The 21,560-nt window shown below is 41.9% G+C and overlaps 1 protein-coding gene across 3 annotated transcripts in view; it reads right to left on the bottom strand.

Annotated features, from left to right (window-relative positions):
* The window catches only part of SASH1 (SAM and SH3 domain containing 1), a 1,059,311-nt gene that overhangs the window by 253,876 nt on the left and 783,875 nt on the right, over positions 1–21,560 (bottom strand). The gene's annotated exons all lie outside the window — the stretch shown is intronic.

Here is a 21,560-nt window from a genome sequence, read left to right as displayed (position 1 = left end):
ACTGAAAAGTGACAAATATTTTTTTTCAAATTAGGGTTGCCAAGTCCAATTCAAGAAATATCTGGGGACTTTGGGGGTGGAGCCAGGAGACTTTGGGGGTGGGGCCAGGAAACATTGGGGGTGGAGTCATGAGCAAGGTTGGAACAAGTACAACTGAACCCCAAAGGGAGTTCTGGCCATCACATTGAAAGAGACTGCACACCTTTTCACTGACTTTCCCTCCATTAGAAATAATGAAGGATAGGGGCACCTTCTTTGGGGGCTCATATAATTGCCCCCCCTCATCCAATCCTTTTGAAACTTGGAGAGTGTTCTGAGGAAAGGCATCAGATGCTATGCTGCAAATTTGGTGCTTCTATCTCAAAGAACATCTCCCCCAGAGCCCCAGATACCCGTGGATCAATTTTCCATTATTCCCTATGGGTATTGTTCTCCATATGGAATAATAGAGTGCCCAGTAGACATCTCCCTCCCCCCTGTTTTCTAAAGCGGGGGGAGGGCCTCCAAACCAGAGAATTCCCTGCCCCCTTCCTCTCTCTCTCACACACACACACACTTACTGGGTCTGGTTCCTCCACAACTTTATTTGCTCTGAAAATGAAAGCAAAACAAATGGAGGGTCCGTGCTCTGACAAAACTGCTGCTGACCCTTCCCCATAAAGCTCTTCCTGTTTCCTGCTCAACTTTAAAGGCACACATTTTAAAAATGGACATGTTTGCAGTTTTCTAAACCTGCTGGAGCTCTAGAAGTGCATAGTGACTGTGGGGGCGGGGCTTCCCCCCACCGGCCAGCTGGCTGGGGGCGGAGGGAAGCCTGTAAAACCAGGGCCCCACTGGGACCTGGGGACTGGGAAGCCTATTTCAAATCTCTAACCTTATTAAATCCTTAGTCCATACTTTGCAATATGTATGCTACGTGTTGTGCACAGCAAGCCTCAAAATTAGTTGCACTTTATTCTGTGTGCTCCACTCTAGGGATAGATGCTCAGTGATCAGAAATCATTAAACCAGGATAAATAAATCTACAAATACATAACAAGAAACGCTGAACCAACATTTCATACATTTTCAAGCAGCAGTAGTTATGCCAGAACTTGCTGACTTCTCTGGTTAAAACTTCAAAGGAAGAGAGGACCTCCCTGCTGTAGTGCAGTCTCTTGGCCTCTCCTTTAACACCTCCCCTCCCACTTTAGCAGAATCAAAGTGCTATTTCCAGTCCAACTTGCTCAATAAACAAATGCAGATTGTGTGAATGGCTGAAGTACGATCATCTGACTGACAAAAACTTTACCAGACTCAACTTGTTCTTTCATTCCTCCATTCACTACCCACTAAAACCAATCAGCAATATACAGCTTCAGACTGCATTTTGGTCAGTCTGTCTCTTGGTTACCATTTTAAAGAGTAATCTATTATTACTTTGCAATCTTTTACCCACTTTGCTTTTCTTATCAGTCTCTCATCTGCCAGGATGTGCAGTTCTGAACTAATACTTTTTTTAAAAAAAAAAATCAGTCTGTTCCATTATTTATGAGTAAGATATTTCATTTCTGCCAAAATTTTTCTTGGGCTAGTAAAAGTTCTGTGTGACTGAACAACAAATTTATTTATTTTATCAGATTTATATCCTGCCCTCCCCTAACGGGCTCAGGGCATAAAAGTGCAAGAGTAACTGTACTGTCACTCACCCATAGCAGGTTTATTACACTGTTATTTATTTTCATTGTTAAAATAGTAATCTTAAATCCAATATGTAGAAGACAATATTTAGAAAAAAGTATTTACAGATTCCCCCCCCCCCCCGGGAGATAAATTTGGGTCACACAAGTATTTAATAACTGCCTCTTTATTAAAAAAACAAACAAACCAGTCCTGAGCATGTTTACTAGGAAGTATATTTTAATGAAGTTAGTGGATAACTTAGCATTTAAAACTCCTAGATGAATCACTGCCACATTGGGTTCATTTGTTATGATTCTAGTAAAACAGTTAATTATTCATTGTTATGTGCTGGTGCAAAGGTGTAGTGCAAAAGTGCTTCTACTCAATAGCAGACACATTCAAAACTTTTCTGATCTGTATAATGTCTTGTTCTCTTTTCTGTATCTTTAAAAACAAAGAAGAACTCAAGCTGAAAATCAAAATCCTGCTATCAGAAAAAATAAAGATTCTATTCTGTACAAAAATGCTTTTATTGTTCATTTGTTTGCTTCAACCATTTCATGGCTGTACTGGTCTCCCTGCTCTAGAAACAAAACTACAGTGCTGTAAATGTTAATGGGTGCTGTGCAAAGAGCTTCTCTTTTTCCCTGTGTGTTACACAATGTGTGATTGTTAGCATAATACAATTGCCTAAGGGACTAATGAAGAAATGTGCACAAGTGCACGCACACACAAACACACAAAGCTATTGGCAAAGCTATTGATTGTAATGTTGTTGAGTTGAAACCCTGACCTTAAAAAAGGCGCTCAGGATTCAATCAAACATGGTCAACATAGGTAGAAATGTTGACAGAGAAATGTTACTGAAAACATTCAAAAGAAAGCAGGCACTGTATTGTGTAAAGTATTGTTTTCTTCCTTAGCCCAAAGGCATTGAACTGACAATGTGGGAAGGTCATTTATAAGCACATTATAAGCACACATTCCCTTCAGGAATAGGCAATAGCAAGTTATCCTTCCTCTTCATTTTGAAATTTTTCCCCAGTGAGAATAAAATAACTCACAACAACCAAGTCTGCACTGTGTCTGTAAGCAGGCACAATTGTCAACAGGCTTGTCAAAGAGTCCGAATTCTTTCTCTAAGCATGCATACTGAAGTAAATGAGACAATTTCTGGAAGTATAGTTTCAAGAGGGAAAAAAATCCTGGCCATAGCTGAAACAGGCCATGGAGAGGGTGGGGTTTGGGAGGAGAGAGACTTCAGCTGAGTGTATGTTATAGAGTTCATCCCCCAAAGCAGCCATAGGGTTGCCAATCCCCAGGTGGGTAAAGCAGCAGACCAAAACTGTGTCTAACCAAAAATACCACCCATGTAGTATAACAATGAATCTTATATATTTAGGCTTCAACGCCTGTTTATAACCACAACTTCAATTCACAACTTGAATATTTCAATTCATAAACACATATAAGAACGGAATAAAGTCCTTACAGTCTATCCAAACTCCAGACTGGAAAGATAGAAAGTGCTTGTGGTGCTCACATGTCCATTCTTCCTATGGGTAAGGAACCTCTCAGAGGTAGCACCAAAACACAGTTCAAACCAGACCAGTGAGCAAACAGTTTTCAGTATTGGGCATATGGACATATGAAGCTGCCTTATACTGAATCAGACCCCTGGTCCATCAAAGTCAGTATTGTCTACTCAGACTGGCAGCGGCTCTCCAGGGTCTCAAACTGAGGTTTTTCACACCAATTTGCCTGGACCCTTTTTTGGAGATGCCAGGGATTGAACCTGGGACCTTCTGCTTACCAAGCAGATGCTCTACCACTGAGCCACTGTCCCTCTCCTAATTATTTAGTCAGGAATATTGGACATGTGTGGGTTAGGGATGCCAATCCCCAGGTGGGTGGAGGGGATCCCCCAGTTTGGAGGTCCTCCCCCTGCTTCAGAGTCATCAAAAAGCAGGGGGGGAGGGGCACAGAAGGGAAATGTCTGCTGTGCACTCCATTATTCCCTATAGAGACCGATTCCCATAGGTATAATAGAAAATAGATCCATGGGTATCTGGGGCTTTGGGGGGTGTGGGGTTGAGGTAGAGGCACCAAATTTTCAGCATAGTACTTGGTGCCTCTCTTCAAAAGAAATCCCAAGTTTCAAAAAGATTGGACCAGGGGGTCCAATTCTATGAGACCCAAAAGAATGTACCCCTATCCTTTATTATTCCAAATAGAGGGAAGGCATTTTAAAGGCATGTGGTCCCTTTAAATGTGATGGCCAGAACTCCTTTCAGAGTTCAATTGTTTGTCACACCTTTGCTCCTGGCTCCACCCCAAAAGTCCCCAGATATTTCTTGAGTTGGACTTGGTAACCCTAAGCAGCCATTTTCTTCAGGGGAACTGATCTCTTATCTACAGATTAGTTGTAATTCTAGGAGAACTCCACCCCCCTCCCCACTGCCAGGAAGCTGGCAACCCTAGGTATGAACTGTCTTGGAAGTAACCTCTACTGAGCAGGTACCCCATTGAGGTCCCTGTCCTCCCTAGGTTCCATCCCCAAATCTCCAGGAGTTCCCCAACCTGGATCTGGCAACCCAATCCTCCCTGGGGGCAATGTATTTCAAAGTCTTGAAGACTGTAAAACTGCCACTAACAACATGATAATTTTCCTTAATTCTGTCTGCAAGAAAAACTAAACTTCAAGCATAGACACCTCCTATTTGCACCATCTTTTTTTGTGTGTGTGGAAAATTAACATTTTATTGTATAAAACAATAGAGTAACATAGATAATCATAAAACAAAGGGATACAGCAAAGTAAAAACATCAGCTGAGTGGGTAGAAGGCATTTTCCCAACTATTATGTATTTGGAATGCTAACAGTACAATCTTAAGATGCCAACATATCATATGGGGGCAGTGTTTTGGTCAAACCTGAGTTGAATGTTGACCTTCCCTGCCTTGACTTTCTACTGATACTTCTCTTGATTGTACAAGTTTTTTGTTTTTTATGGATTTTACTGTCAACATTTAATTCACATCCCAGAATATTTCAATTTTTTCCCCTTCCTTCCTTTTTAAAATTGTGGAGTGCTATGTATGTAGAATGCATTAAATAAACGTATTTTAAAATGCAAAAAGAGAGAGAGAGAGAGAAAACCTTCCTATCACTAAGACTGAATGGACCTGAGTAGACATTAGGCTTGTCAGTCCCCAAGTCTGGGTGGGGCCAGCAGGGGGAAGCTGCACCCCAACAGATACCATGTGCCTTCAACCCTTGGCAGGTTTAGAAGAGGCTTGCAACTGGTTGTGTTTCTGAATGTGTGTGTGCCTTTAAATCTCCAAGAGGAAATCTACAGGGGGGTGGGGCAAGCAGATAGAGCCATCTTGTTTTCCTGCCGGCTATGAGGTCTTGTTTTATTCTATTTATATTGCAAATGGAATACTTACAACAACTACTAAAATTAAAATATATTATTGTGTCCATTCCCACACTCACAGTGAATACCACCTTTGAAATTAATTTGTCTTCTTCATGTGAACTTAGTACAATATAGTGTTGCTGTAAAATAACCACCAATATGAATGCTTCTAAGCTGTCAGCAGCAGGCCTAGCGTGAAAATTTTCTCAGCCCTTCTCAGCATTACTAGACCAAGTTCTCTGCCAACAAAATTCTGTCCAAACACTGTCTGGTAAATAGCAGCTGCAAAGGAAGAAGAGTGATGCCAGGGTACACAGTGGTAAACACCCCTTCTCAGTAGCTCACTGTATCCTGAGCCAAGTGAGCTGAATATATATCCAAGACTTTTAAGTTCAAAAAAAGACTTTTCTTCTGCACTTAATACAGGGAAAATACATTTAAGCAAATGGAACTTCTACTGTATTAATACAAGCCAGTTACAGTATATCATGGAGGACTGTTACTAAAATTTAAACTCTCCTTGCAAAGCACTTGCCAACTAGATTCAGCCCATAAACTTTATGATCTATAAAAAATGAAAGGGATTGAACTCACAAAATTTTAAAATTACAATTAGGCACATTTTAAAAAGAAAACATGCATGTTTGAAGTGCAGAAAAATTGTCAAACTACCAACCTGTCAGGAGAAGAAGAGCTGGCTTTTATACCTCACTTTTCTCTATGCTAAGGAGTCTCAAAGTGGCTTACAATCTCCTTCCCTTTCTCTCCCCACAACAGTCACCTTGTAAGATAGGTAGCCCTCAGAGAGTTCTGAGAGAACTGTGACTGGCCCAAGGCCACCCAGCAGGCTTCATGTGGAGGAATAGGGAATCACGCCCAGTTCTCCAGATTACAGTCCATTAGTCTTAACCATTACACCATGCTGGCTCTCAGAACAGTGGTCTCGCACTATGTATTACTTTAGAGACGTATGCCATGCTCGGATCCCCTGGTCAGATGGAGAAATGGTTGGCTGAACTCTCTATTTTGGGGGACCAACGCCCCCTACGAGAATAACCATAAGTATTATTAATGGCAATATGGATCAGACATAAACATAGAAAACAGCCATTTAAGAATTATTCCATGCATTAGAGGCATTACAGAGTATTCACCTGAATCTTGTGTGTGCCATAGTGTTCTCTAAAATGTATGTTGGTGGAATGCATTATTAAAGATAGACTTGATAGGCACATTGATGAATAAAAGCTATTGAGGAAGAATCGCATGGATTGTGTAAGGGAGGACCTTGTCTCACTAACCTTTTAGAGTTCTTTGAGGGAGTGGACAGACATGTGGACAAGGGTGGCCCAGTAGATGTTGTTTGCCTAGAGCTCCAGAATGCTTTTGATAAAGTTCATCACCAAAGGTTCCTAAGTAAACACAGCAGTCATAGGAGAAGAGGACAAGCCCTCTTGTGGATTAAAAGCTGGTTAATTAACAGGAAACAGAGTGAGTGTAAATGGGCAGCTTTCACAGTGGAAGGTAGTAAGCAGTGGGGTGCCACAGGGCTCAGTACTAGGTCTAGTGCTTTTTCACTTGTTCATTAATGGTTTGGACTTGGGAGTAAGCAGCGAGGTAGCTAAATTTTGTGGCTAAGTGGATGACACTAAGCTGTTCAGGGCTGTGAGAACCAGGCAGGACTGTAAGGAACTCCCCAGGGATCTGTCAAGGCTGGGCGAGTGGGCATCAATGTGGCACATGAGGTTCAATGTCAGCAAGTGCAAAGCAATGCAGATTGGAGCCAAAAATCCTAATTGTAAATATATGTTGATGGGGTCTGAACTGGTGGTAACTGACCAGGAGAGAGACCCTGGAGTTGTGGTAGATAATTCACTGAAGATGTCGATTTAGTGAGCAACTGCAATAAAAAAGGCAAATGCTATGTTGGGGATTATTAGGAAGGGGATTAAAAATCAGTATCATATGAACCTGTATGAATCTATGGTAAGATCTCATTTGGAATACTGTATACAATTCTGGTCACTACACCTCAAACAAGGTACAGCATTAGAAACTGTTCAGAAAGGAGCAACTAAAATTATTAAGAGGATGGAACACCTTCCCTATGAAGAAAGGTTAAAGAGGTTAGGGCTATTTAGCTTGGAGAAACAATTGAGGGGTGACATGATAGAAGTTTACAAAATTATGCATGGGACACAGAAGATAAAGAAAGAAGTACTTTTTTCTCTTTTTCACGATACAAGAACTCATGGGCATTCAATGAAGTTAATGAACAGGAGGCTTAGAACAGATAAAAGGAAGTACTTCTTTACCCAAAGAGTAATTTACCTGTGGAATTCATTGCTGCAGGAAGTGGTGGCGGATACAAACATAGACAGCTTCAAGAGGGGATTGGATAAACATATGGAGCACTGAGTTTCATCAGTGGCTATTAGCCACAAGGGATGGATGGAAATTATGTCTGGGGCAGTGATACTCTGTATTCTTGGTGCTTGGGGGGTTACAGTGGGAGGGCTTCCGGAGTTTTGGTCCTGCTAGTGGACCTTGCGTATGATATATACAAATGTACATGCTATGGAGATGTAGAATGGACCTTGATTCCCATAGTTTATAGACACAGTTTAAAAAAATATTATGAGTGTCACATATTACAAGAAAAACTGTAATAGCTATATCTAACTTACAGACATAAGCTTGTTACTAACATAAGATGTGAGGTAACTCTTATAGAATAACTATACTACAGTAAAAGTCATTTGCAAACCTTTATAAGGAAGTGTTGTGGACAAGTGGTACTAGAGTGCTACTCAAGGCCCAAGGTTCAATATACAGCATCTCTAGATATATAAAAGATTACACAGTAGCTGATATGAAAAACCTTTGTCTGAGATCCTGGAGATCCATTGCTGGTTAGAGTAGACAATACTGTCCTTGATATAGACCAATAGACAGACTTAACATAAGGCAGCATTATGTTTGTACAAATGTGAAATCCATTTTAACTATGTGTGTGTGTATGTGTGTGTTAAGTGCTATCAAGTCGCTTATAGTTTATGCTGACCCTACAGATTAATGTTCTCCAAAATGTCCTGTTGTTAATGGTCTTGCAAAGGACTGCGGCTTCCTTGATTGAGTCAATCTGTCTCATGTTGGGTCTTTCTCTTTTCCTACTCCCATCAACTTTTCCTAGTGTTATTGTCTTTTCCAGTAACCCTTGTATTCTCATAATGTAACCACAGTATGATAGTTCAGTCATTTTAAGGAGAATTCAGGCTTGATTTGAGCTAGAACCCACTTATTTGTCTTTTTGGCAGACCATGGTAACCGTAAAACTCTCCTCCTACACCACATCTCAAATGAATCAACTTCTTCTGGCCAGCTTTCTTCATTGATCAGCTTTCACATCCATACATAGTAATGAGGAATAATATGGCTATGAATAAGTAGACTAATAATCCCTTGAATTTCTGGTGGACTTCTCATAGGTTATATTTTAGGAAGCCTTCCATTGAATTCAGTGGACACACAGAATATCACCCCAAGATCTAAACTATAGTGTCCGTATTAATCAATCAACCACTCACTCTGGGCAATAGACTCCATTTGTTGAAATGATTCTGTTGGCTAGGCATTTATGCCTTATGGCAGGGATAGCAAACTCATTTGTTACAAGGGACGGATCTGACCTTGATGGGCCAGGCCATGTTGGGCTCGGCTGGGCCATGTTGGGCTGGACCATGTCAGGTCAGGCCATGTTAGGGTTGCCAATCCCCAGGTGGGGGCAGGGGATCCCCTGGTTTGGAGGCCCTCCCCCTGCTTCAGGGTCATCAGAAGGCAGGGGGGGGAGGGAAATGTCTGCTGGGAACTCTGTTATTCCCTATGGAGATTTATTCCCATAGAAAATAATGGAAAATTGATCCGCAGGTATCTGGGGCTCTGGGGGGGGCCTGTTTTTGAGGTAGAGGCACCAAATGTTCAGTACAGCATCTAGTGCCTCTCCCCAAAATATCCTCCAAGTTTCAAAACGATTGGACCAGGGGGTCCAATTCTATGAGCCCCAAAAGAAGGTGCCCCTATTCTTCATTATTTCCTATGGAAGGAAGGCATTGAAAAGGTGTGCCATCCCTTTAAATGTGATGGCCAGAACTCCCTTTGGAGTTTAATTATGCTTGTCACAGCCTTGATCTTGGCTCCACCCCAATGTCTCCTGGCTCCACCCCCAAAGTCTCCTGGCTCTACCCCCAAAGTCCCCAGATATTTCTTGAATTGGACTTGGCAACCCTAGGCCATGTGTATACCTACTTAAGATTAGGTAGCAGAGATATGAACTTTATGAAGGACACAGACAAATGCAATTAAATATATATATATTAAAAAAAAAACTTAAAACATGCTTAAAACGTTAGCACTCAGTCTTAAAAGTGCTTTCTTTGTATTTCTCCCTTGGGATCCAGGGAACTGGGCAAAGGAAGCTGTGGCTTTTTCCTTCCTTTCCAGGGGACAGGGAAGGGAGGAGTCTCAGCCAATACAAGGGAGAGAGGCTTGGCTCAGTAGCTCTGCTGTGTGAAGCCTCAGCCAATGGAGAAAATAGAGGTTTTACTCTGTAGCTCCTGTGCGATTGAGCAAGCCTTACAAAGCAAGCTGTTATGCAGAAGGAAGCAAGAGATAGGAAGAAGGAAGCAGATGACATCCAGTTGCTCAGGGGCCTGACAGAAGCCCTCGGGGGGGGGGGGGGGGCTTTGCCCCCTGGGCCGCATGTTTGACACCCCTGTCTTATGGGATTCATTTAACAAAAACACTTTCTGCCTCCTAAACTAAACAGATTACAGGCAAAGGTCATAAATCAAATTTTACAGAGGCTGCCCAGGCTGCCAATTGTAGTATGAGAAAAGCAACACTCTAACTTTAAACACACTTTCTAAAAAACCAGGTCCGTTGAAATGAGCACTTTATCTCCTAGCAGGCACACTTTGGATTGGGCTTCCAATCTAATCTTGGACCCTTTAAAGATGATTCTAACATTTTTAAGACATGTAACAATTTGACATGTAACACACTAAGGTATACATTTTCTTAGAACAATTGTATAATGAATCCTAAAATTAATTTACAAAATGAAAATTCCATGTGCATATCCATATTTCATTCAACTAATGTGAAAAATCACTGTTTCTTGTATATCAATCAATATACCATTTAAAATAAGGGTACAGTTTATAATTTTTATATATTTTATTTAACATTTTTATGTTTTGGGCATGGTGACACTCAGGTTTGCCTATACATCTGAATAAAAGCATCTGCTTTGGCTTGTATTTGGGGCACTGGCACCTCTGTTCAGGAGTCATACTCCCACTAGGCTATTCGTTTTTGTAATAACAAAATGGTGCAGTGATCCCTCCAAAATTATTACTTTAGGGGACAGTACATCATATTGTGCCTTTTTCTTAGGAATTTCAGAATAAGAGTTTAGAAGCTGGAACATACAGCTGTAAATGTAATTAGAAACAGGATGTTAAGAAAACAAAATGCTAATTTAACATACTGTGAAAGTGTTTTCAGTAGAATTTTTTTTTTTAGAAAGTGAAATTACATCTACCTTATTTTTAAAGTTGCTATAGTTTAAATAACCACTAGGTGTTTAAAAGATGCACAGGAAAATATAAATCAATGGAAGAACAAACAAATCTTGGCTAAGGGGACGATTGTGTTTCTGGTTCTTATTCTCCCCTAGTTCTCACAGGTCTCTTTGTTATTGGAATAATGAATTCTTCAGATGTGTGCGTGGCAAAGATCACGGCCTGCTGCTAGTTATTGCGAGTTTGAAGGATTTGATTTTCAATGCATTCTTTTTACTGGAAGTGACTAATACAATTAAGCTTTCTCTCCAAGTGTCATGATCCAGGCAACAATGCTTACTAACAAGGAGCTTTTACCTGACGAGTCTTTGATGACAGCCAGTCACTCAGTCCAGATATAATAGTTACCCAAGAACTTGTGGCAGTGGAATATGATGGGGGTGGGGGATAGGCTGAAGGGTCACCCGAAGATACACACCCTATGCAGGCAGCTTAGAGCCCTCCTGCTGCACCTTCTCGTTTGTTTTATTTAAAACATCTCTATGCTGCCTTTCTACCCAAATAGGGTTTTCATAGCAGCAAACATCAAAACATTTCATTTTTAACATTAAAACAGCATTTAAAATAAAGTATACATAAAATAGACAATTCAGTAAAACATATAAATACCCACACACACACCACAACCTGGGAGGAGGGCCAGGAACAATTACTGGGGGTATGCCAACCAAAGGAAAAAAGTCTTCACCCACTGGCAGATAGAGACAGATGACTCTCCCTGAGAAAGGGAATTCCAAAGTTTCAGCAAGATGACTGAGAGGGCCTTTTCTCAGGTTGTCACTCATCTAGCCTCAGATGGCAATGGTAGCCAAAGCAGGCCTCCAAAGATGACTGAAGTGGACAAAGATAGGTTCATATGGGAGAAGGCAGTTGTTAATGGATCTCTCAGGCTTTGTTTCCCTGATGAGCATTCTGTTGACAGAGAGCAGTTAGCAACAAACTATGTGATCTACACAGTTCTGTATGCTCAGCTTTTTTCTTCCCATTTACTGTCCCTAATCTTTCCGTTTGATGTACAGCTCCTTTCTAATCAGAGTTATTCCCTTCTGAATTGACTGAAGCCAATGAAGTCAGAAGGGTGTACTTCACCTTTGGAGGGTGCTGGTAGAGTGACTCTTTCTTTCCTTAATTTTAAAGCACTTACTTCACCTCTACACAGATGTTTTCTCTCACTGTTTTTTTTCAGTTCTGCAGTCAGATAGGTTACAACTGAAGAGTGAACCTTCTGCCAAATGTTTGCATATGCTTCTTTCATCAAAAACTGTATCCATTATAAATTATTACCTCAGTATTTTACATCACTCAAGCCCATGATGGGGTAAATTTAGGGGAGAATCACAATAGATAGTGGTTCGAGTGATTCTGGTCAAATAATTCTACTTTTTTTAAAAAAAAAACTGCATTGCAGTTTCACAGCAGAGCTGAGCAAACTTTTTTATGGCTGGGTTATGAACTCTTGAAAATAGAGGATGGTAACTGAAATACCAGCAGATGTCTCACTATAGCAGGGCTACTGGGCAGCCACTCTAGTCATCAGTTTAAATGAGGGCTGTTAATATCACCTCAATCAAAATGGCTGCCCTGGGCTGTCTTCTTAGGGTTGTGCACAGGTGCTCACAGCCAAAAATGTAATGAAGGTTATTACATTATCAATGAGGCACAGATGTGCTTTCTGTCTGAACTCAATGTGCTGCTTACTGCCAAGTGCATAACTCTTTGAGCAGATTCCTGGTCTGTGTATCAATATGCTGTTCCAGCTCAGTGAACTCAAGCGCAGCCTTCTGTTTCCCCTGACACATACAGTCAGATAGAAAAGAAAGAAAAGAAGAACAAGGAGGCGGGACAGCTAGATTGTAAGCAAATACAAAACAATAAACAAAACACAGTACTGGACTGCCTTTTGTTTTTCTTAAAGATGTGATTAATTTACAGCTTCAAAAAAGGATTTATCTTTTGGAATGAGCGAACGTTTTGGATAAGTTCGTCATGATCACTAGCAGGAACCCTGCCACCTCTTAACTATGTCATGCTTGTTTATAGCACATCTTCATTTTCCCTACATAAGAATATCAATCTCCCTAACAAATTATCTAAAAATTAGAGCTTAATTGACAATTCACAAATATTAGTTTGGATCTTCTGTTCTGAAGGTGCAATTTTAAACTAAAAATCTATATATTTAATGCAATAGGGCTTGTGGGCATCTCTTATCCAGCTTCAGATATGAAATATGTCAATTGCCAAATATTTTTGCCATTGCATGTAATCAATAAAATATATACGATAAAAGCCATTACATGAAATGCTATTTAGTGTTCACCACAACTGCTCAATATAATCATCAAATATTCTTAACAAATAGGTCAGGACCACAATAAGATGTGGATAGGCTCGAGGTAGTGAGTTCTCTTGGTTATTTGTTTCAAAACTGAAGCCCCAAATTGCATCCTGTGGGGGGGAAAAAAACTTCCCTGTTCTTCAGCTACCAGTTTGCATCACCAAATTACAGCAAGTCATGAGCCCAAAGGTGACTAAAACGTGATTTCAAAAGAAATGGCTTTAATTATGACAGCATGCCAAATACTAAACTATTATTTTTTAGAATTTCCCAGTCCAAGTTCTGAAGTAATTCTGATGCAATATTTAACAGTATTGAGATTTGTATTATGGTTGTTTTACAAGAGAGCCCCACGCCGCAGAGTGTTAAAGCTGCAGTACTAAGCTCTGCTCATGACCTGAGTTTGATCCCCGGCAGAAGCTGGGTTTTCAGGTAGCCAGCTCGAGGTTGACTCAGCCTTCCATCCTTCCGAGGCTGGTAAAATGAGTACCCAGCTTGCTGGGGGGAAAGTGTAGATGACTGGGGAAGGCAATGGCAAACCACCCCGTAAAAAAGTCTGCCGTGAAAATGTGAAAGCAACGTCACCCCAGAGTCGGAAATGACTGGAGCTTGCACAGGGGACCTTTACCTTTCCTTTCCTGTTTTACAAGACCATGGGCACCAGTATGTAGGGGAATATGAAAAGATCGATGAAATCTAAAATGGTGTGGTGACTGTGTGGTACAGAGGTGGCAGTGGAGGACAGAGCAGGCCTCCAAGTACTGAGCCAAGACAGCAGCCGCTCCAGTGTAAGGCAGAGTACTGCTTGGGAAGGCAATAGCAACGTGCTGGCCCCATGAGGTGCCATGAAGCAGCTTTTGAGGGCAGCAGCAGGGGCAGGAGGTTGGCCGGTCCGGGGTGTCCGCGAAGGACACAGTGGGCAGGAAGGGTCTCTGGCTAGCCCTATGCAAACCCAGCTGGGTGCAAGGCAAAGAAGGAATTAAGAGATGAACAAGGTTCAGGGAAAGGATGAGCAATATTGGATTTGACCTGCACACATGGAACCCAGGGATAAAAAGGGAGATGTCAAGAGAGATAGGGGAGGTGAGGGAGGCAAATTGGCTGGAAAAGGCTGAAAAGGAAAAGAGGAAGAGGAACCTGGAGGAGAAGCTGGGGCTTTGGGCAAGATAAGGAAACCAAACCTGGGCAGGCCTGGTGAAATTGTCCCATGGCAGAGGCTCAGTTCAGCCCCCTGAGCTTTTAAAGGGGTGAAGCCAGAAGATGCTCATGCGGATGTAGTTCTCGGCAAAAGAGAGAGAGAGAACATTAATGAGCATCATTGAGTCTGGGTGAGTCTCTGCTGACCATGGAAGACACTTATGATATCCTGCTGCCCCCTGGTGGGGCCATAGACTGCATAGTTAGGCTGAGAGCTGAAGAGAAATAGGAACCTGGGCTTCCCTACTCAGAAGTCTAATACTATTACTTAAAGTCTGCTACTCTAACCACTACACCACACTGTAGATTACAGTTAAGCTGCCATTTAAAAAGGAGGAAGGGCTTGATGTAGGGATGGAGATTCACTTGTTAATGCTTGAACTTCTAGAGTGAAAGGTACGTTCCTATATTTCTAAGGCAGGATTATGACAGGCATTTCACTGGAAGTGGAACATCCAGCCTTATTGTCTACTTATGTACTGATTTCCCTGTCACATCCCATCTACCAATAAGGTATAAATATCCCCCAGCTACTATTGCCGATTTCCAGATGAGGTCTGGAGATCTCCTGCTTTTGCAACTGATCTTCAGACTACATAGGTCAATTCCCCTGGAGAAAATGGTCGCTTTGGATGGTGGACTCTATGGTATTATACCATGCTGAGGTCCCCACCCTCCCCCAATCCCATCCTCTTCAGGCTCCACCTCCCAAATCTCCAGATATTTCCCAATCCAGAACTGGTAACCCTATCCTCAGCCCATGGGGACCATCAACTCCGTGAAGAAATGAAGCTGTAAGGTTGTCATGCAAAAGTGCCAAGGAGAAAAGTGTGGGTTAGGGTTGCCAGATACCTGTTGGGAAATACCTGGAGATTTTGTGGGTGGAGCCTGAAGAGGGTCGAGTGGGGAGGGACTTCATTGGGGTATAATGCCAGAGTCTACCTTCCAAAGTGGCCATTTTTTCCAGGTCACCTGGAGAACAGTTGTAATAGTTGTAACTGCCTGGAGGTTCCAAATCAAAAATACACTACTCCAGGCGCAAACAACACAAGAATAAGAGTAATTTAGTGGTAGCCAGGAGGTTGGCAACCCTAGTGTGGGTCCACTTGAACCCTCTAACCTCTACTAGTCAGCCTATATTGATTGCTGATGGTGTTTGCTGTCCACAGGCTCACTATACTCCATTCCTTTGTCTGATGAGGTATGCATGCATACAAAAGCTTACATTCTGAATAAAACTTTGTTGGTCTTAAAGGTGGTACTGGACTCCTACTTTGTTCCACATGCTCACCTGTGTGGGGAAGGAGAAAATAATTGTTGGTGGGGGTGCTATTTGAGGAGGCATTAATATGGTCTGATAGCGGGCTCCTATTGATAGGTACTGGGAAACTGTGTCTTTAGTACTAATCACTTGCATATAGAGTAATGTTGACTGTATGCTGAGAAACACTCAGTTCATAGTGGGAGCTGGTAAGACCCAACACTGCCTTATATGAACTGAATGTAACTCCTACAATATGTTCCAGATCCATATGCAGTGTGAAGAATTATTTGGCAGATGTGAAAACTTTCGTTGGAGAAATGGAAAGTGTTTTCTGAAGACAGAAAAGTTAAAAACAAACTGAAACAATGCAACAGAATTGATCTACCTTACACGCCAGATATTAAACTGAACAGTAGTTACTCCAGCACAAACCTTATGATTTCTCCCTTGAACACTGGTTACTGAATATAACCCAATGGGGTTAATTTTATAAGATTAATCTTCCATTCATTTTCATCAAACTTCCACAGAAGCAGACAGAAATCTTCAAGTTATTTGTTTTCTGAAGTAGCCTTACTGAGTTCACCCTAAGCAGCTAGAAAACAGCCCAGCATGGACTCATACAGTTATGTTAGCTTTGATATTCCTAAAACTTTCCCCCCATTGCTAGTCCTTTTATCTCCTTCAGCAGCAGTTTGACATAAAAGGATGCAATGTGTCAGCCAGTAAGGATGTATGAATAATTCTCTCTTATCACAAAACAGCCACAACTGTCCTTGGGTCTCAGACAAAAAGTTGTACTAACTGTTCCAGTTCCCAGTTGGGAAGGCAATCAGTTTAGCCAATTGTTTTCACCTTTTCCAACTTTGCTGCAAAGCAACAGCTCTTTCACTCACAGGTGCGGAAAGGAAGTGGTGCAGGACATTCTTTAAGCAAATTCTACGGAAGAGAACTTTTTTTCCTGCTATGTGGCAGATGTGCATGCTGCATTTCATTCTGTCAAAATCTTAAAACTTTCAGCTTTGCTACAATATTTCTGATAGCCCAAAGAAGCACTACCAGTTAACTTCCTTGAAAATGCTTGTCATATATCAGTTATCCAATTTGCATTAATTTCCCATTGATAATTCCACAGAGAGTACAGTTATGCACATAAAAATACTATGGAAACGTCAGAGTTTTTTGCTTCTGCCATAACTACTTGGTGCCAGCCTACCACCTGCCCTCCTTATGGTCTTTAGGACTTGAATCAAAACCTTTACACTACACAATGTTCCAGACTACTAAAATTTCACATTAGTATGTCTAGCTTTTATCAACTTTTCAGTGGTGCGGAACATTCTACACAGCTTACAGGCTTTGATTCAAATTCCATGGTGGCTGTACATAGCTGATAATAAGATCTCAAAAGCAGGTAGTCTTCTGAATGATGTTTATCTGCTGTCCCATATATTTCCTCTACTGAAATAAGATAAGATGGTCATATTTAAACTAAAGTTTAATCTTCCCAAAAATGCCATGCCAGAAGAGAGTCTAGGGAATTGCTCTTATTTGAATGTATCAAGTAACCCAAAGTCACTTGCCATGCTAAAGATTATACAGCTATTGTACAGATTCACTGTGGGAGAAGATTCTTTTCAAATAATTTGAGTGTCGTTATTGTATGCTGAAATTGCAGTGCCATCACAAAATCATTTCATTTCTAAACAATCCTTTTGAATCATATTCTGAAAATCACCATGGTGAATGCTGATGATCTATATTCAAAACCAACCAAACAAACCCTCTCAAATGTTTGGTCATTGCGGGCATCTAAAATATATGCTGTTTCCTGGAGCACTGAATGTTTTATCTTCATGTGATTGATAGCATTTTTAAAAGGGTTGTTATTTGATCTATGCTAAAAAGATGCTTATGAGAGCTCATGTTGGAATAAATGCTTTTAGCCTTTAAGGTGCTGCTGGACTTGTGTTTTATTTTACTATAACAGCCTAACACTATGTGATTTTAGCAAGGATACATTTTTAGTAACTCTGGGGAGGGAGGGGTTAATAGGTTTAGTTCTTTTAATAAATAAATACATTTTTAATGATTAAGATTCTAAATAGATTCAAAAAAGTTTCCAAAGTTCTTCTTTGTGGTATTAGGCAGCTGTTTCTCTTGGAAAGGTTTCCAGAGAACAGATCCTTTCCATGTGGGAAACAGAATAAGGAGGGAAACCAGCAAATGTAGGAAATCTCTTTGGGGCCCCCTTGAGGTTTTGAACCACAGAATTGGTTCCTTCCAGTCTTTTTCTCCTAAAGTGTAATGTGATTATGGCTAATCCTGCTAGCCAATAGAGCACTTCAACCCACAGCTCTTATCAGTGCCTTGTGTACAAAGGGATGGTGGGAAAAGGCTGGCCTTGATGCAAGCTTTGCTGTTCATAATCTTCACAAGCATGCTTCTCACCTACAAGACCGGTTCCTGCTGAACTGGCAGGTACTGGTAGTTGCCCGCTTCCCACTCCCTGTTGAATGAAACACGAGGGTGAGGGGGAGCCAATTAAGACTTGCAATTGGGCAACCAATGAGAGGCAGGCTCACTGTCCAGATTTTGGCAGCTGTCACCTCTAGGGTGAGTGGGCAACCACTTCATATTTAATATATTGAAGGGAAACACCAATATCTTTATTTAATAAACAAACAGAAGATATTGTCCCTATCATAAAGATACTCTTACATTCTCCTCTCACTCTAAAAATACAAACCCAGTGTCATAATCATTGACATAAAATCTAGGTTATCAATGGTTACCCAAGTTTCTTCAAGAAATACTACAAAGCCATGATTTAGTATTATCGGTATAACTCCACAATTTGGAGACAATGTGGTACAAAATATGCTTGCTTTTAATATTAAACAGGTAGTTTCTTTTCATAGTTTACAAAAGAGGGCCTGCAAAACTTGCAAGAGGGGGGAATCCCATCTCCTTCCCCTCAAGGATGAGCTGTCCTGTCCAGATTTCATTTTGGAGCCCAGCCATGATGGCAGAAGTGTCTGAGATCTGCTATGAACCTGGAGTTTGGTGTAGTGGTTAAGTGTGCTGACTCTTATCTGGAGGACTGGGTTTGATTCCCCACTCCTCCACTTGCAGCTGCTGGAATGGCCTTGGATAAGCTATAGCCCTTGCAGAGCTATAGCTTCTGTGAGAGGTCTCTCAGCCCCACCTACCTCACAGGGTGTCTGTTGTGGGGGAGCATGGTAAAGGAGATTGTGAGCTGCTATGAGATTCAGAGTGAAGGATATGGTACAAATCCAATAGCATCCTCAACAACAACATCCGCCACTGCCATGGCGGGGACCAGAGTGGCTCCCAGCATCTGCTGTGCTGTAACTGAACATGGAGGAGTGTCTGACTTCACTGTGGCAGCAGCCAGGCCCAGAGTGACTCCTGGCGTCCACCACAGCTGAGCTCAGTGGGGCTGCTGGCTTCCATTGCCACAGCTGGGACTGATGCAGCTTCTGGCCTCCTTCACCTCATCTGGGCTAAATGCAGCTGCTAGCCTCCTCTGCTGTGGCTGCCAAGCTCCACCATCAGGCTTAGCTGGAGCAGTTCTTCCTGGGCTTAGCTGGGCTCAGTGGGTTCCTGGGCTGTGTGCCCAATGCTGCTGGGCCCAGCAAGGCTCCCCAGTGCCACCACCATATGGCCACTGGAGGTAAGTCTTTTCTCTGTGCAAGCGTAGAGAACACTTTTAGTTTTAAGGGGATTTAAACTCCTCTGTGTAATTTTTTTTAATTTTCAGGTTTTTCTGCAAACCTGGGGAGTGCCTCAAGTGCACAGAGAAGTCTCTTTAGTCTCCACATGGCCACAGGTGGCCAATAGTTTATACATACATACATACATATACATGAATGAAGTATAAATTGATATAGATAGCTACCACTGTAAATTGTATGGGGAAAAAGAGAGGGCAGAACCAAGCCAGAGGTAGAATAGCAATTTTATGTTTCTTTGCCATAACACTTTGTGGTTTAGGACTTTCCTGTTCCTTGTGGAGAGTGATAATTGCCTCCAACTTAGCAGGCAAACAGTCACAGCTGTCATAATTGCACCAACAACCTCACTGGAGACTCTCTAACTGTTCTATAGAGTTTTCTTTTGTGTACATGTGCAGGTTCCTGTACACGTGGCTCTCTTACTTATTTTGCAAGAACAAGGAAGAGAAACAAACTGCATAGATGCCCTGAGAAAATACAAGGCAGAACAATGGACATAAAGGTATCTTGGCTTTCAGAGGTAAGAATGAGCCACTGCCTTTACAGAGAGAGGGAGGCTGCCGAAACGAAACCTTGTTCGCTGTGCCTTTTTGCCCAGCAAAGGCATTTGGGACACACCCACAACCACACACTTTGCCAAGTAAGAAGGTAACTGTGAATAGAAACTGCAGTGATAAGAGATAATGGGGAGGAGCAGCACAGGAAGTGGAAGAGAGCTTAAGCAGTTAATTTCAAAGTCATTATAAATTAAATTCATTTTATACATTTGAGATTGTGAACACAGTAGCATTGCAGCACAGAAAAGATTTCATTTCACTAATACTAATGAAGCAATGGTCTATTTGTGCCATTTAACACTTCTAGCAATTGCCTTTTCCACCTTTAATGAAAAAAAGGGAAGCTGAATCCCTACTGGTCTGCCTCCCTCCTTTCACCAGAAAGCCAAGATGGCCTTTCCATGATGAAAAGCTCCATTAATATTAGTGCTATAGGGGAAAAATTACTTAATTGTAGATCAACAACCTCATCTAATAGCCACATTCTAAACAGCTCAAGAAGAACGCAACTTTCTGCCAATCTGCCAAGACATAAATTAAAGAAATTATATTAGGACATAATTATGCAAATCAGTAATTATGCCATGAAAATGGTATTTATGGATTTGCACTTACTTTGACTTTAACCCTAAAGCCAAAATATAAAAAAGATTGCACAATATGAGCACAGTCTGATGCAGTGTTTAACGCTTTTGTGCACTACCATTATGGACTTCATTTCATTAACACAGTGTTCTCATTAAATCCAAGGTCTGTTAATAGTATTAACAATTTTTGGTGGGTATTTTTGTATTTTTATGTGCAGGGGTGTGTGCACCTGGAAGTCATGGCAACCTCTGGTGACTGACCCCTCTGGGGACATGGAGGGTATTCAGAGAGGTGGCTGAATAAAGCCAGCCCCTGCCTCCAGCTCTGGCATTCCACCCAAATACTTGCCAGAGTTGGCCAGGTCAGGGCAGTATTAACAATTTTTACCAAACAAACTTCTGGTGCAACTCTGAGGCCAAGGCTCAGATGTACAATCAGAACCCAGGTTCAGCATTTGGGGTAGGGCTACAAGGTCATGAGTATCCTTCTAAAGCAGGGGTGTCAAAAACCCAGCCAGCTGGCCAGAACTGGCCTGCCTAGGGCTTTGATTTGGCCCACGAGCTGGGCTCGATATGCCTTGGCCTTCCCTGGTGCTCCGCCTCCCCCTTCCTCCCTCCATGCTTCGCCTTGCTATGATGGGTGGGTATTTTTCTGTTTTTTTGCTGGGCTTCTTCTGCTTGAGTCTCTCAGGTGCAGCTGGCTCTGCATGGAGGAGGGGCTGGGCTTCTTCTACGTTGGCTCTCCCAGGTGCAACTGGTTCCACTTCCCCTTTGTCTCCTCCATGCTTTGCCTTGCTTCTATTTTATTTTGGGGGGGGGCTTGGGGGGATCTGGGCTTCTTCTGCCTTTGCTTTCCTGAGTTCAACTGGCCACACTTGCCCCTCTTATGTACTTTGCCTTGCTAAAGTGGTTGTGCAGGGGTTTTTTGGGCTGGGTTCTTCTGCCTTAACTCTCGCAGGTGCAACTTGCTCCATCTCCCCCTTGCTCCTCTGTTCTTTGCCTTGCTACAGTGAGTTTTGCTGGGCTTCTGCCTTGGTTCCCCCAAGTGCAACTTGCTCCCCCTTCCCTCCTCTGTGCTTTGCCTTGCTACAGTGGGTTGTGTGTTTATTTTTCTTCTTTGCTGGGCTTCTTCT

This window comes from Heteronotia binoei, chromosome 1, assembly GCF_032191835.1.
Source record: "Heteronotia binoei isolate CCM8104 ecotype False Entrance Well chromosome 1, APGP_CSIRO_Hbin_v1, whole genome shotgun sequence".
NCBI lineage: Eukaryota > Metazoa > Chordata > Lepidosauria > Squamata > Gekkonidae > Heteronotia > Heteronotia binoei.
This window is presented reverse-complemented; position numbering and strand designations above follow the sequence as displayed.